Source organism: Phoca vitulina, unplaced genomic scaffold (genome assembly GCF_004348235.1).
Source record: "Phoca vitulina isolate PV1807 unplaced genomic scaffold, GSC_HSeal_1.0 scaffold16, whole genome shotgun sequence".
Classification (NCBI taxonomy): domain Eukaryota; kingdom Metazoa; phylum Chordata; class Mammalia; order Carnivora; family Phocidae; genus Phoca; species Phoca vitulina.
Window position 1 is genome coordinate 31,859,436 of NW_022589719.1, and position 15,631 is coordinate 31,875,066.

Here is a 15,631-nt window from a genome sequence, read left to right on the forward strand (position 1 = left end):
AAGACCAACTACCACGGTGGCTGGCTTGAAGCAGAGGGAAAGGCTTACCCCGGGGGGGTTCCAGCTGTAGAGACTGGGCCGAGAGGTGAGGATTAGACGGTGGGGCGGGGAGCAGCCCCCACTGCAGGGAGTAGAAGCCTTCCAAGCCCCGGCATGGCTTCCCCAGGGGGCGGCTGCATGGGGGAGGTGGGAGGGGAGGGCAGCCCCCCCCCCTCCCCGGGCACTGTCACTGGAGCGCTGGGGCTCAGAAGCCATTCGTTAGCGATTTCTAACAGGACTCTGTCATGGGACTGAAGGCTGGACAAAACAATCTTCAAGACTCTTTCTACCCTCAAATTCTAAAAGGCCAGGCCAAAGTACAGTGGTCATGACTTCCCGGCCTGTTTACCATTCCCAAGAAGGCAGAGCCAGGGTGAAATGCTAGTGAACAGAACGGAATGCGAAAGACAACACTGGAAAGAGAGCAGCTGGGGGGGCTGTCTCGTACGCTGGGCTCGAGGTGACGGAGACCTGGACTGACTGGGGGACGCAGACCCCTTCTCACTGCCTCTGGTCCTGGCCTGTCCCCTAGGGCCACCCAGAACCAGGCCCCTCCCTCAGGAGATGGCAGCCACCTGACCCAGGGTGTCCCACCCTCTTCGTGTCCAAGACCAACGTGCCCTCCTCCATTCCTCATGCCAGCCCCCTTCCCGAGTTTCTAGAGTCTGTTTTGACATTGCACCCCCCATCACCCAGCCTCGCACCTCCCAGCTTTATTTTAGTTCCTGTAGCCAATCAGTCAACTCCTCTCGAGGCTCCCTCTGAGATTGCCCCTCTTGCCGGGAAGCTCTCTGCCTGGGTGGCAGGCTCGCCGGCCCGTGGGGCTCAGGCCGTGCGCTGCTGCGGGGCCAGCGCTGGAGGGGCGGTCGTCGGACACGCGGATTCTGGTCCCGGGCCAGGGCGGTGCATTGAGAGTTAGATCTTCCAAGTTCTGTTTCCTGAATGTAAGAGCTGGGTATCAAGTGACTGATTTCCTCTGTTCCTCCCTATTCTCTCTACATAAACTGGGTGAGAACTTCCGCCCTGATCAATCTTTCAGAGTAGAGTGCAACACAAATCAGGTGTCTCACAAGGCGCTCGGAGGAGAGGGGTGGGCAGCCAGCTACCCTGTGTAACCTGCCTCGATCGCAACCGGGGGCACCACCAGCCCTTAGACTGCTCCTCCGACTTCGGGCTCAAGGGGCTACCACCCCCACCCCCACGGAGAAGGAACCCGGGCAAGTGAGTGCCCCAGGGTGGGCCGCTCTGTGTCCGGCTGCCAGGCCACACCGCCCATTGGCATCAACAGTAGCCATCTCCTTCCTGAGAGCAGAAGGACCCAGAGAGGCCCCTGGGACACCGGTGTCACTCACTGCTAACCCCAGAACTCCTGGAGCGAGCGTTTGCCTCAGGAGGACACGTCAGCAGTCCTATAATAGCAGCTAATCACCGCTTCCACTCGCTGAGCTCCTACTACGTGCCAGGCAGCATCCAGCTTCGCTTCCTCTGACGTCATCACTAATCCCCACAACGACCCCAGGAGGTAGCTATTACTGTTCTATTTTTAGACAAAGAAATTGAGGCTCAGGGAGATTAAATATCTTGTTCAAGGTCACATGGATAGCAAGCGATGAGGCCAGGCTCCAGCCTGAGGTTTGCTGGACTCTCAAGTTGGGGCTCTTTGTTGTCTCTCCGATTCTCAATGATTATGAAATGGGAGATCTTTTCCTTTCAGTTCTTTACTTGTTCTCTGGACCCTGAGCACCTACTGTGCCAAGCAAGCACTGTGCTGACGGATTGGCTTTGCAAAGATGAATAAGGCATGGGGCCGGGCTCCAGAGGTCACCTTCCTCTGGGGGAAACAGAGGTGGCCCGGTCCTGCAGGGGGTGGGACAGGTGCACGAGCAGGTGAGCACTGAGGACAGCAGGAAAGGGGCCAGGCTGCCCCAGGGCCCCACGCTGAAGCAGAGATCTCTGAAGCTCCCCAGTGTCACCCATGTCAGTAGGGTTGAGAAAAGGAAAGGAGGGAGAAAACTCAACACGGTTGAGCACCCACCTCCCATCCGTCTGGTGTACTATGCACCAGCCCCAAGGTCGGCGCTGTTGCTGTCTGTCCAGACAAGGAAAGCGAAGCCTAAAGAGGTCACGTGCTGTCAAGGTCACCACGGCCACCTGGCACCTGGCTGGAACCCCCAGCCTCTCACTGTCGAGCATCACACTGTCTTCCCAGAAAGTATGTGGAAATAGAAAAAGAGGGAGTTCTAAGCCTGGCTGCAGGGAAAAAGCCAAAGTCCTCTGCAGAGACCACGGGGGCCCAGAGTGTGAGAACCTAGCCCCCACCACGGAAATGCCAGGTGTCTTGTTCCTGTTAAAGTCACAGCCACGGCCATCTTGCAAATATGCCAAACCCGGAGAAAGGGCCGGAGGGGAGACCCTTAGGGGAGTGAGAGCGGGTCAGGGCGTTCCAAACCCACAGGAGCTCCGAAGTGAACTCCCAACATCCACCCCCACGTGTACCCTGACCTCCTCCCTACAGTCCCAGTTTTCCAAGGTAGTGCTCTTGGCGGGGAAGACACTCAACCTGTCCTCACCACCTCGGCTTGTCCTGTCCAGCTGGCTCCTGCCCAGCCCCCTCCCGGCCTCCCCGCCTCTGGTGGGGGGGGCGGGACTCCAGGTAACAGGCCTGGGCACTGCCTCCTCCCCGGCCCAGGGTGAGTTGCTGAAGGACACCAGGAGAACTGGTAGGACTTGCGTCCCTTCTGCCAGAGGCACAAACAAACCTGCCAGTGGTAGTTACAGGGCAAAGGAGCGGACTGCCTGAGACTCAGGAGGAGGACCGCAGGCTCGCTGCCAGCCACCCCTGCCACGAGGTCCTTGCTCAGAAGCAAGAGGGCCCTTGGAGAGCGGGGCTCTCTCTGTTCCTGCCACGAGAGACCTAATACTTCCTCCTCCACAAGACGATTCTCTTCTAATACTAACACCCCCAAGCATTCTCTTCCAGCATTTTCCCAGGGGTTCTGAGAGGCTCATGTCAGGGTTTTCTGAAGCATTATGCAGGAGCCTCCAGGGATCCAGCCTCACACCAGAGGCTGGTGTAAGGGAAGGAGGTGGTAAGGAACTGGAGGTCAGGGCAGAAGGGATGGGAGCCATCCTTACCGGCCTCAGTGCCTAGGTGGGGAGGAATGGCATTCCCTAAGGAGGCCAGAGTGCTTGTGGGGGTGACCACAGGAGGAGGAGCCCTTCACAGGTTTACTTTGTTTGGGGGGAACTTGTTACAGAAAAAGTAGAGGAAAAAAAGCAAAGCATCCATGGTCTGGTTGGGAGAGTGGGGGAAATAAGTATGTACCCAAATTCAAAATGGTGCATTGAAATGCGATGTAAATGAGTTTTTAGCAAATACAATTTCAGTCTCAATATAAAGAGTTCTTACATATCAGTAAAAAAAAAAGAAAATACACACCATTGAAAGCTGTAAATAGTATGGATGGGCTATTCATGAACAAGCTTCAAATGATAAAAATCATATGAAAAAATTCAGCTTCATTCAAAATTGAAGAAATAAAAATTAAAATCAGATCTAGAAGTCTATCATAAAACTGGTCATAATAATGAAAAAATAGGAACAATCTAAATATTTAACTCTAGAGTACCATTAAGAATTATAATGAAATACTACATATCCAATAAATATGATGTTATAAAAATATTTACTAACAGGAAAATGTTTGCAATATAGTAAGTTTAAAGAGCAGATTCCAAAAGTGTTTATGGGTAGGCCCATTTTACATTTTGGTAATCACAAGTAAGTCCACGCGTACATCATAAAAATTACAGAAGACTAAACACAGCGTTTATAGTACTGAGTTATTACTCAATGGTGGAATTATGGTTTTATTGTCTTGTTTGTTTGTCTATATTTTGTACTTTTCCTACAATGATCCCATTTTGATTTTGCAATGAAAACTTTTGGGGGACTTTGAAAGAGTGTTTGGCAGAGGAAATGTACGAAGAAGGCTGATGTCGGAGGTCACCCGGGGTGCAGAACTAGGGGTCAGAAAAGAGATCCAGGAATCACAACTGTGCTCTTACTCTGAAATCTCTAGGGGACCCATGAGCTTGTAGAGAAAGCCCAGAGGATTTGCAGTCAGAGGATGAGTGAATCTTGGTCTACCAGTTGACCCTGAGGAAGACACCGTATCTTTCTGAAACTCAATGTCTGTAAAGTGGAAGTAACAGTAACAGAGGATTATTGTGAGGATTAAATAAGATAATTATTTGCTTTGTGAGGTATAAATCCCTAAACAAATGTGAGATGTTTTCGTTAATAACATTCATCTCTGGCTCAACCTTAGCAGGAAAGCAGGCCAAGTGCAAACTGGTCAAGTTCACGCTGGCTGCGAGAATGCTGGATACACTGGAGGTGAGGGGCAGTTTTCCCATGTGGCTCAGGCAAAGTGATGTCCTGGTCATAGAATATAAAAAGCAAAAGAAAGTAAACTTACTCTGAGCTCAGAGGAAGGTGCTTGGAGACCTTCTGACTGCCCTCTAAGGAAAGAATACATAGCCTGTGATGAGAAATCCCTGGTTAGTCGTGTGCTGGGCACCAGGAAAGAAGAGAAATGGCCCAAAGCACCGATGTCTGTGACTCCCTTTACCTATACTTGTTTACTGATGTTTTGGCAAGATGCTTGGGGGCTGAGTTGGGTGGACTAAGGATGCCACAGCTTGTCATCTAAGGAGACTGGGAGAGGCTGGGTGGTGGTTCTGGTTAGATGGGTCCGCACCCTGCACGAGACAAGGGAAGTCACGGCTTCTGGGTGGAGGTGGTAGGCACGCTCATGAATCATAAACCCCTCTCATTCATAACTGGTTAGCTGGTTCTGACAGGGCCACGCACAGTTTTTACGCAGTATGGTGCCAAGCTACACCCTCAAAGAGCACCACTTTCTTCATCCCACTAGATGAAAGGGATTTATTGACCAGATGACAAGCTTTCTGGGTACCGACCATGTTTGGAGACTCCATTTTGACCACACCACTCCAAAGGCCTTCAGATGAGGAGCATGATCTTCACTCTCTTCTTTCTTTTTTGCTCCTTCTAGGATGCCCCTCCCACCTTTCCTTCTGTTTACCTCTTTTTCTTCTTCGGAGTTGGTTTCATTGCTCTTCCTCTCCTTGTTCCTCAGGTTTCCTTCTCCTTCTCGTGACCACCTTCTGTGGTTCTGGATCCAGGCAGCATCTTCCTCTGCGCTCTTCATATCAGAGGCACCCGCTACTCGGAGCCACTCGATGCTGGGGTGTCCTGAGCTAGAGCCCACCTGTCCGCAATGTGAAGCTGCCCCTCCTGCGGGGGTCACTGAAGCTTTGGGTTCATGAGCTTCTTTACTCCTTGCTTCACCTAGTCCCCTCCTCAATTATCCAACAAGCCTTTTCAGATCTTTCTGTAACTAAGTTTTCCTCCTAATCCTCCTGCCAACCCTGCTCCCCTGCCCCCCAGCCCCCTCTCTCTTCTGTGGGGGGCCTCTGATCTATCTGTACCTTGCTGGTGCTGACATGTCCTAGACTGAAAGCCTGGTCCAGGTGTGGTTTCGCCTCCTTGTCGGTGGGGGGGAAGAGGCAAGGACAGCTGTGTGCTCCTGTAGGCTGCCCCCCCTCCACTCTAGGCTTTTCTAGGCTCTTCTGTTTATCCCCACGATCTAGCCGAGAGCCAGCATGGGAGTGTTTTCTGTCTCTTTTATTCCTTAGAACCTCACCCCACTGTATTTTTTCCAATCAAAATCTCATTGCGAAATCTCCTACCCAAAGGGTTTCCCAATGCCTCCCAGTTTTGAATCAACCTGCTGTTTACATTACACCCAGATCAGGAATAGAGATGTCAGGGGGCACCAGATCTGATACTACGCCCTGAAGACACTCGTGTGCCCGAATCAGTCATTGGACTGGTGGCACCTGGACAAACAAAACTATTTCCTCCTTATTTCCCAAGAAGGAAGAAACCAAGTAGGCTTCAAGCTGAGAATAAGGACTGGCCATGAGACAAATACCAACCTGGCCATATTCCTCCCCTGGGGAGATGTCTGAGGAAGGGCTCTCACTGCAAGTCCAGCCTGAACCAGGGGAGATCCTCTCTAAGCACCCGCAGAATTCTCTGCCCCTCAAAGTGCCCAGTCCCTCCCAGTGGGCCATTTCATAAGAATATGCATCCTAGTTCCCCACCTGTGACTAATGGGGTAGATTTCTGGTCCTAGAGATCCTGAGTCAGGAGCAGCCTCTAGAACAAACACAGAGAAGTGGGTCAGTGTTTTGTTTTTTTTTTTAAACAAGTGAAGCGGGTTGCTCCCTGCATACAAAGGTGACCCACCACCCACCTTGGTAACCTGACAGCTCTCTGTCACCAGCAAGAAGGGTCCACTTGTGGTCCTTATTCTTCAGAAGAAGCTGAAGGATCAGTTTGGGGTTGAAAGGGCAACCTGGATATCTGCATCATGTTCTAGCCAACAAAGACATTTCACCTTGAATTTTATTTTAAAAATCTATCCAAAGCCCCAATTCTTTTTTTTTTTTTTAAGATTTATTTATTTATTTTAGAGAGAGAGAGCACGAGGGGAGGGGGAGGGGCAGAGGGAGAGGAAGGGAAGCAGACTCCCTGCTGAATGTGTAGCATGACCCAGGGCTTGATCTCAAGACCCTGAGATCACGACTTGAGCCAAAACCAAGAGTCCAACACTCAACCGACTGAGCCACCCGGGTGCCCCTCAAAGCCCCAATTCTGCATCTAATTCCCAGAGAGCCAATCCCTTCATCTAAATGAACAGAGCGCCATACGGACATCAAGCCAGCCTCTGGAGGCTCATGTCACCCTCTCTTTGAGGTGAATGCTGTGGACAGGAGCTAAATCTTTCTGCTCCTATAATTTGAGGAGAGAAAACACCATCTGATGCCACAGCAAGCTCCTATTCTTGGCACTTGGTGTCACTCTTGCTTCACCTTGCTTCAGCTCAAAGCTTTCCATTGACTGGTGGCAATCACCACAGAGGGGCAGAACTCTCTCTCCTCCCTCTCCCTTCCCCCACGTACACACACACACACGCACGCACGCACGCACGCACAAATGTCCGGGCAGGAGCCCAGCTCTCCTGAGGAAGGGCAAGTGTCCAGGCAGAGGATGACAGGAGTGCCACATGGTGAATGGTAGGAGGAAGGGCCTCATCTTCCCTGGGAAGGCTTGGGTGGAACCTAAGCTCCTGGAATTGTTGGTTGCTGACTTCGCCAGTGTTTTCTTAACACTCCAAATTGCTCAGAAGACAATCTAATAGCACAAACACGCTCGTACAAACACTAAGAGTCACTTGACATCAAATTGGCAAATTTTGGTGACAGAAACACAGAAATGAGCCATTGATAGCTGCACGGCTTGCCGTCTCTCTCCTTTTCAAGACCTTGGCTACCAAGACCTTGGCTACAAGACCTTTGTCAATCCCCAGTGTAGGACACATTTTTTTTCTGCTAAGGACACCTTTTGGCAACCAAATAAATGCCATATTCCCTTTTAGTTAGTCTAGTTAATTAGCATAATTAAACTTCTCCTCTTGCATGTTCCACGGCCACTGTTCCACCTTTTCAATCTCTCTTAGCCTCTGCTAATTCTCTTTCCCCACTGCCAGGCTCCTCTCGATGAGGGTTTAAGGAGCTCCCACGGGACTCTGGGCTCACTCCAGAGTCTCCTTCTGCAACCCCCCCCAACACACACACACACACACACACACACACACACACACACACACACGTTGTCTCTAGAAGATTCCTTTGTCCTTGAGGCTTTCCCATGGATGGATAACCCTTAGGATCACTGTGGTTCCTCCTCCTCTGGGGCACACAGATCTAATATTCTTCTTATAAGAAATCTAACTCCTTTACCAGCCATGAGGGAAAGTGGTTCAGAGTGAAGGAGAGGCTTGAGAGTCCCTAGTGAAGAGCCACTACCCAAGAAGAGCCAGTCTGGAAAGGGCTGCCTGCCCAGGCCCTGGCCGCACTTCTATCCGCAGCAGCTTGCAGCATTACTGGCCTAAGAAGCACAACAGTATCTAGCTTACAGGGTTTGCAGTTACTTTGCTGTTCCCTGATCCCGGGCTAACTGGCTGTTCTGAGCCAGAGTTCTCTGGGAAGGTGGGGCCTCACTGTGGCCTCCCAGCAGAGTTCTGACATCTCAACACACCAGGGAGCGGGGGTCACCATTTCCCTGCTGCCTCGTCTTTGAAAACACCTTGTGAGAGTGCATCCTGGGTTCCTAGGTTCCACCCAGATCATCCCACCTCGAGTCTACCTTTTAATAGTTCCTGGAACAGGGGCTAGAAGTATCTAGCCTGGCAAGTTGCACCGGAGGTGACTGAAGGCCCTGTGATGAGGAGACACTGTGGCTGAACTACCATGTATTCTATTTCTGGAGGTAAGAGTGTTGATGCCAAGGTCAGGAATGAGCAGCTCCCACCAATAGTACCCTGTGGTGCTGGGTCCCAGCCCCTCCTGCTTTCTCTAGAGCGGCATCCCCAGGATAGCAGATGGAAGCCCTAGACTGTGGGGGTACGTGAAGTGATCCAAGGGTAGTAGAAGTCAGACTGCACTCTTCTGGAAGTAATTCAAAGTACTTTATGACCTTTATCTCATTGATCTTACTAACATCCGAGGAAAGAAAGAAGGAAGGAAAAGGGCAGAAGCCTTCTCATTTCATCAAAACAAAGTGAACGGGTGCCTAGGTGGCTCAGTCGGTGGAGCATCCAACTCTTGGTTTCAGCTCAGGTCATGATCTCAGGGTTGTGGGATCAAACCCCATGAACCCCAATAAAAAAATTAATGACAAAAAGAAGTACATACAAATTTAAAAACATGGACCCTGGCCCTAGCAAATGAAACAGATAGCTGATTGTGTGTGCGTGTGTGGTGGGGGTCCTCTACTCTGGCGGTCTCTGGTAATCTGACAGTTCAGACTGACTTCAAAAGATGGCTGAATTGGATCCCCTCTATGCTGAAAATCGTACCAAAGCACAAATACACCCCCCGCCCTGCCTTCCTCAAACTTTGTAAATAACAGAGACGCTCACTAGAGTAATTAGAACAAAAACTGTCAGCTAAGTGGTTTGAGAAGGTGTGGCTGGAGCATTCTATGTGTTTTCTCTAAAGCCGGACGTGTAGACCGTCCAAAATACAAGTTTAATGAGCTTATAAATTCGGAGTGACTCTTCATATCTTGTAGTGAGGTCTGGAGTTCAACTACTTCACCCTTGACATCAAAGAGGCTGCTATAGGGTGCTCATCCCTGAACATTTCCTCCAGACTCTGCTCCAAGGACTTCTTCCTCACAGTTTCACCATCTACCCACACAGGCAACTGACCCAAATGATTCAGTCCCCAGGGTTCTGTGGAGGGAGGTAACTCCTGGCATTCAACGATGCTTTGTGAGGTTTGATCTCCTGCCGTCCCTCCTTGGTCTGCCCCCGGCTACCCGAAATACCTCTTACACAGTGCGGAGATCCTTTAGGAACTTAGATGCTTCTTGTGAGAGATGGTACCCATCCTGGTTAACTCCTACAAATTCACAAGCTTCTCTAAGGCTCCAATTCAAAGCTTTTTAATTTCAGTAATCTTTGTTTGCTATAGTGCTTTCTAGCCTTTTCTACCTACAGTATTTCTAAACCTTAATTTAATTGAACTTGGATTGTGTGTAATGTGCCACAATGTGGAAAACGAATCATATAAACAGTGTCTTGCTGACAGGGTAGGTCTAACACAGGAATAACCCTGTCAGCACTGTTGGCCCACATAGGACTACAAATCCAAAACAACCGCAGGTGCTCCCACGGGGCACACGTGGGTGACATCGCTGGGCTGGACCTAAGATGCTCACCCTTTCCAGCCAGTTTGTTTTTAGAACCAATATCTGGGATGCCACTTCAATATTTTACTCTATTTCTGATCAATGCCAGCCCAGGGACTTAGATAAAATAAGCCTGAAGCTGAATACTTTGTCACCACTTTTTCCAAAGCCCCAGGACAGCATTGTTAATATCTGGGGCCGCGCGTGACCTTGTTATCCCACACCATGGAACGATCTATTAATTAAACAGACAGCCAACCTTATAACTAGGTCAACCTCATATATTCCAACTTAAGCCCTTGATTCCATTCCTTTCTCTCCAAAATTATTTAGAGGAAATTTCTCACCGACCAATAACGCAGAAGTGTTCTTATGCCCCAAGGTGGACTCTTCAGTCCACAGCTAACCCCGAATCCCCCACAACATTTTTTTTTTTTAAAGATTTTATTTATTTATTTGAGAGAGAGAGCACATGAGAGGGGGGAGGGTCAGAGGGAGAAGCAGACTCCCTGCCAAGCAGGGAGCCGATGCGGGACTCCAACCAGGGACTCGGGGATCATGACCTGAGCTTAACGACTGAGCCACCCAGGTGCCCCTCCCCCACAACTTCTGACATCTACCCCAGTATGCGGAGCCTCCTCTGTGAGTTTTTACTTTTCAGCCTCTATCATCCTCATGGGTTTTCCTGTGGTTCGGAGGATATAGCCGAGACAAAAGGAAAGTCCCAATCCTGTGTGTGCTGGTTGAATGAGTAAAAACCTTAAGACAAGGGACGCTCTCGGAAAAATCATCATGACATCCTAAGAAGTCATGGTGCCAAAGTTCCTGACGCTACCCTGCGAGCCCCGAACCAGGTGCAGACACAGACCCGCCCTTCCCTGGGCTGATTTAGCTCCACCAGTTAGGCATCTACATCCGTGCTCTCTCCCCATTGAATCAGTGCCCAACTAGTTACCTCCCAGGGCTCCTCGAGGGCATCACCAAGTAGAAGTCCTTCCCAGGTGGGGGACAGCGCCATTCAGGAAGCCTAGCATCACCCCGATAGTGCCACCCAACCCCTCTGCCTTTGGTAGGTACATGGGGAGGACTCAGGAAAGAGGGGTGTCTTGCGATGTGGCAGCCCGGGTCGAAATGAGTAACTGAGCCCAGGGGGCAGGGAGAGGGCCTGAACAGGGAAGGAGTCTCCTGAGACACGGCTGCACAGGTCTGAGCTAGAGGCCCTGCTAGAAACTGAATGATGAAACAGAAACATCTTCATAGTGGTGATTGAAATCCCAGATTAGCTTGGCTTTCTTTCTTTTCCGTTTTTTTTTGTTTGTTCGTTCGTTTGTTTTAATTTATGTCTGTATGAATTTTTTCCTCTGGGCACATGAAACTTGCATTTTTTTCTCTTCTTCAATACTCCTCCAGGGGCAAGAGAAATGGGAAACACCGGGTTCTGATGCTATGACAGATTAGGTCACAAGTGGATAGCTCTTTCTCCCGACGTGCATCAAATCTAACTAATAAATGTGTCAGTCTGACATTCATTGAGTGTTGTGAACGAGTAACTCCAGCAGCGAGGAGCCATGAAAACCACAGTCTCTGCATTTAGGAGCTTTTGTGCGACTGATCAGGCCAGCGTGGCTATTCCTGGCTTCCGGCACATGCCCCTAAAAGAGTCTGTGCAAGGTCAGATTTTTCTAAAGGGAAGCCTCAGCCCTTCCTGACTTGCTGGGTAATCAGACCCTTTATTTTCACTTAAGACTCATCTTCCACTGGTAATAGCTTGTGATAGTTAGTCTCCAGGTTTTCTGTCCTCCCTCCTACTGAAATGCACCAGAAGAGCTTGATGTTTAAATAAGTCCAAGCATGAATCTTTCTATAAAACGAGCAAGTCTTCCCAAATGTGTTTGCCTCAGCTGGGACTGGCATAAATCATTTTTTCTAGAATTGGCCTCCATTGCATATTCCATATTCTTTTCATCTTTGATTTTTTTTAAATTAAAGAAGTCTGCCACCTAAACTGCAAAATGGTTGATAACGTGTTTCTCTCTTTCTGCATCAAAATCTTTAATGTCCTACAAATACAAGTAATTATTACCAACGCACCTGTATCATAGGCGAAAAAGGAATCGGAAGTATCCCCACCAGTGCAGGGAGCTCGGGGGATCGCAGCTCGGCTTCACTGCCTGGGTAAGCTCACTGCTAAGGGGATAACACCTGTCACTGCCCACAGGCCTCTCTGGTGACCATATTTTCAGAACCAAGAAGTGGCGGCCGTCTGAGGCATGACCTGGGAAAGGGCCAGTGTATCTTCTGTCTCCAAAACTGAGATTGTCCCAGAAAACTGACGCTACATGGCTGCCCACAGGACAGCTCTGAGAAGCCATTCTCCGCTGCATTCAGCCTAGGGCCCGCTCAGGGGTCTCTAAGTCATCCTGTCCCTCGGTTCTCATCCCAGCCCACTCTCCTTGGACACTCGGCGTTTATACCGTTGATTAAGGCAGACATTCAAACAGTCCTTCAAACTGCCCTATCCACAATGTTCATTTTCCTTTCTTCCCACCAAATCGGTCTCCCCACCCCCCTTTTTTTAAAAAAAGATTTTATTTATTTACTTGACAGAAAGACAGCGAGAGAGGGAACACAAGCAAGGGGAGTGGGAGAGGGAGAAGCAGGCTTCCCGCTGAGCCGGGAGCCCAACGTGGGGCTCGATCCCAGGACCCCGGGACCACAACCTGAGCTGAAGGCAGACAGTCTCCCCTTTTAAAAAGAGAGGGATCAGCAGTAAATGAACATAACTGGGTCTACTCGTTCCTGGGGCAGGAGGTGTTACTGCTCTCTATCAAACTGGCTCTTTCCAGATTAAAAAAAGTAATTATTCTGAAAGGAGTTTTTATGGTTAAAATTAAACCACAGCCCCAAAGCTACCAGAACCTGGACTCTGGACAAATGCCAAAGAGGACAGTTGTGCACATCTCTCTGAGAAGCCGCGAAAGGGACCCACTTGAAGGAAGCCAGCTTAAATGGCCATGTTAAAAAATTAAGTAAAATGTTGGAACCTGTTCAACCACCCTACTTCAGTTAGGAGGCACTTTTTAACAACATTGGGAAAGCGAAACTAGCTGTGGGTGGGGTGGGAATGCTGCCAGGTCACCTTGCCTAAAGAAACCCAGCAAGCGCGCTGACATGACAGACGTGCAGTGTTGGCCCCGCCAGGCCACCGCCGGACCACGTGGCTGCGAGGACCGCGCTAGCAGTTTCTGTGGCTCTTTTCCCCGGGGGCCTGTACCTAGGTTTTGGTGATCACTAGGCTCGTCACTTGAGGTAACTTGGGTTCCCAGCCATGATTTGTTATTCCACAGCGTGATTAAGAAACAATCATCCAGGAAAACACAGATGCACGCATCAGTGTGCAAGAAAGGCCGGAGGGTGCTGAGAGCTGGCTGGGTCAGGAGTCCGGGGGAGGGGGGGCGGGGCCGCAGGAGGCCGGGACCCAGGAGGTCGGGTGAGGCGGCTCCCAGACCAGCCTAGCAGTGCCCTCTCCTGGAAGGCTGGAGCACACCAAGTGGGCTGGGTGGAGGCGGACCAGCCCTGCAAGTCTTCTTCCAACCAGGTGCATCACTGACCCCTATGGGGCAAAATGCTTCTCAGCTTTACCAGACAGAGGGCTAAAGCGAAATAAAATCCCCACCAGGTGGCATGAGGCAAGGTCTCCGTTTCCACATCTATAAAATGGGCGCAGCGCTAACACGAGCTGTCCGGGCAGACCTGCACAGACTGCTATCAGGAGGAGATGAATGAAGTACCACTGCTTTTACTTGAGCCTGCCTTCCCGCTCTCTGCCCTAACATAATCCAGGTCACTTCCCTGAGGTGATCTTTCTTTCCAGTGTCTCTGACACAATTATAAAAACAATACGGTCGTGTTAGCCTAAGCTTTACTAGCTAGTGGTATCTCGTTGCTGGTAGCTTTAATAATTCCACAAATACTGGGGAGCCTGGGTGGGCTCAGTCAGTTAAGCGTCCGACTCTTGATTTCAGGTCATGATCTCAGGGTCCTGAGATCGAGCCCCACATTGGGCTCCAAGCTCAGTGGGGAGTCTGCTTGTCCCCCTGCTTCCTCTCACACACACTCTCTCTCAAATAATAAAATCTTTAAAAAAATAAAAAATAATTCCACAAATGTTTCTTTTTTTTTTAAAGATTTTATTTATTTATTTGAGACAGAGAGAAAGAGAGAGAGAGAGCACATGAGAGGGGGGAGGGTCAGAGGGAGAAGCAGGCTCCCTGCCGAGCAGGGAGCCCGATGCGGGACTCGATCCAGGGTCTCCAGGATCATGACCTGAGCCGAAGGCAGTCGCTTAACCAATTGAGCCACCCAGGTGCCCAATTCCACAAATGTTTTAAACACAATTTTCAAAGCATTTTTTTCATATAAGCATTGATCTAATTTATTTTTCTTTTTTAAAAAGATGTATTTATTTATTTGTCAGAGAGAGAGAGAGAGCACAAACAGGGGGAGCGGCAGGCAGAGGGAGAAAGAGGCTCCCCACTGAACAAGGAGCCCGATGCGGGACTTGATCACAGGAACCTGGGATCATGACCTGAGCTGAAGGCAGACGTTTATTTTTACTTTATTTTATTTATTTTTTAAGATTTTATTTATTTCTTTGACAGAGAGAGACACAGCGAGAGAGGGAACACAAGTAGGGAGAGTGGAGAGGGAGAAGCAGGCTTTCCATAGAGCAGAGAGCCTGATGCGGGGCTCGATCCCAGGACCCTGGGATCATGATCTGAGCTGAAGGCAGACGCTTAATGACTGAGCCACCTAGGCGCCCCTGAAGGCAGACGTTTAACCCACTGAGCCACCCAGGCGTCCCAAGCATTGATCTAATTTAAATTAATTTTCTGGTAATTATATATTCAGTGTCTAAATCCCCACTAGATTATGAGTCCCCTAAATGCAAGGACCTGTGTGTCCTTTGTCACTGTTGTGACCTCAGTACCTACCTAGCATAGTACCTACTGCATAGTAGATGCTAGATATCTGTTGAATAAACACATGGATGAGTCATAGGAACTGATGGAGGCCAGTCAGAGAAAGGACAAAGTCAGATATGGGGGCGGGGGGGACCTTTTTTCAAGACTGGTGACATAAACTAATATGAAAAACTTAAGAGTGGGATGATAAAAAAGTTTGAAACTAGACCGAGGTGGTAGTTGCATAAGAGTGTGAATGCACTAGATGGCCACTGGAGTATACACTTTAAAACAGATAATTGTATGTTATGTGAATTTCACCACAGTAATAAAAAAAAGGAAAGGGCAGAGCTGTAATATAATAATTATAATCCTGATGGTTTAGACACTCTACAAAAACTTGACAAAGTCAACACAAAGAGGACAACTTTTACACAGTGCTTGATGGTGGACATAAATATTTCTATAAATGATTTCATCCGTTCCTCCCAACAAGCCCACAGGCCTGCAGACAAGGAAACGGTGGAGTCCAGGAGTTCAGCTGGTGACTTCTTCTTTCTCAAACAGGCCAGGCCACTGGCCACTTGGAGGATCTGACCCTGTGGCCACCCCCCCACCCCGCACCGGGAAGGACTTCCTCCAAACTGCTGCTTCTCCCTCATCTCCTGCTGGGCCCTGCTTGGAGTCACCTCATCAGAAAGGCCTTCCTAGCCACCCTACCTCAAAGATCAGGCCCCCCACCCCTGCCTCGGGTCATTCTCTCTCCCTCACCCTGCTT

General features: G+C 49.6%; 1 protein-coding gene across 18 annotated transcripts in view; it reads right to left on the reverse strand.

Moving 5' to 3' along the window:
• LOC116638450 (protein Ycf2-like) overlaps nucleotides 1-15,631 on the reverse strand; it is a 38,943-nt gene that overhangs the window by 12,340 nt on the left and 10,972 nt on the right. For 8 of the 18 annotated variants that reach the window (XM_032414433.1, XM_032414432.1, XM_032414429.1 and 5 more), the window contains one exon: nucleotides 6,235-6,289. The exons of 1 other annotated variant lie outside the window; for it this stretch is intronic. The gene's annotated coding sequence lies outside the window, so the exon portion shown is untranslated. Of the gene's footprint in view, nucleotides 1-743; nucleotides 978-3,676; nucleotides 4,235-4,263; nucleotides 4,481-5,150; nucleotides 6,290-6,386; nucleotides 6,509-15,631 lie in introns of those variants that run through there. 9 more of the 18 variants (XM_032414424.1, XM_032414426.1, XM_032414423.1 and 6 more) reach the window with 9 other exon arrangements.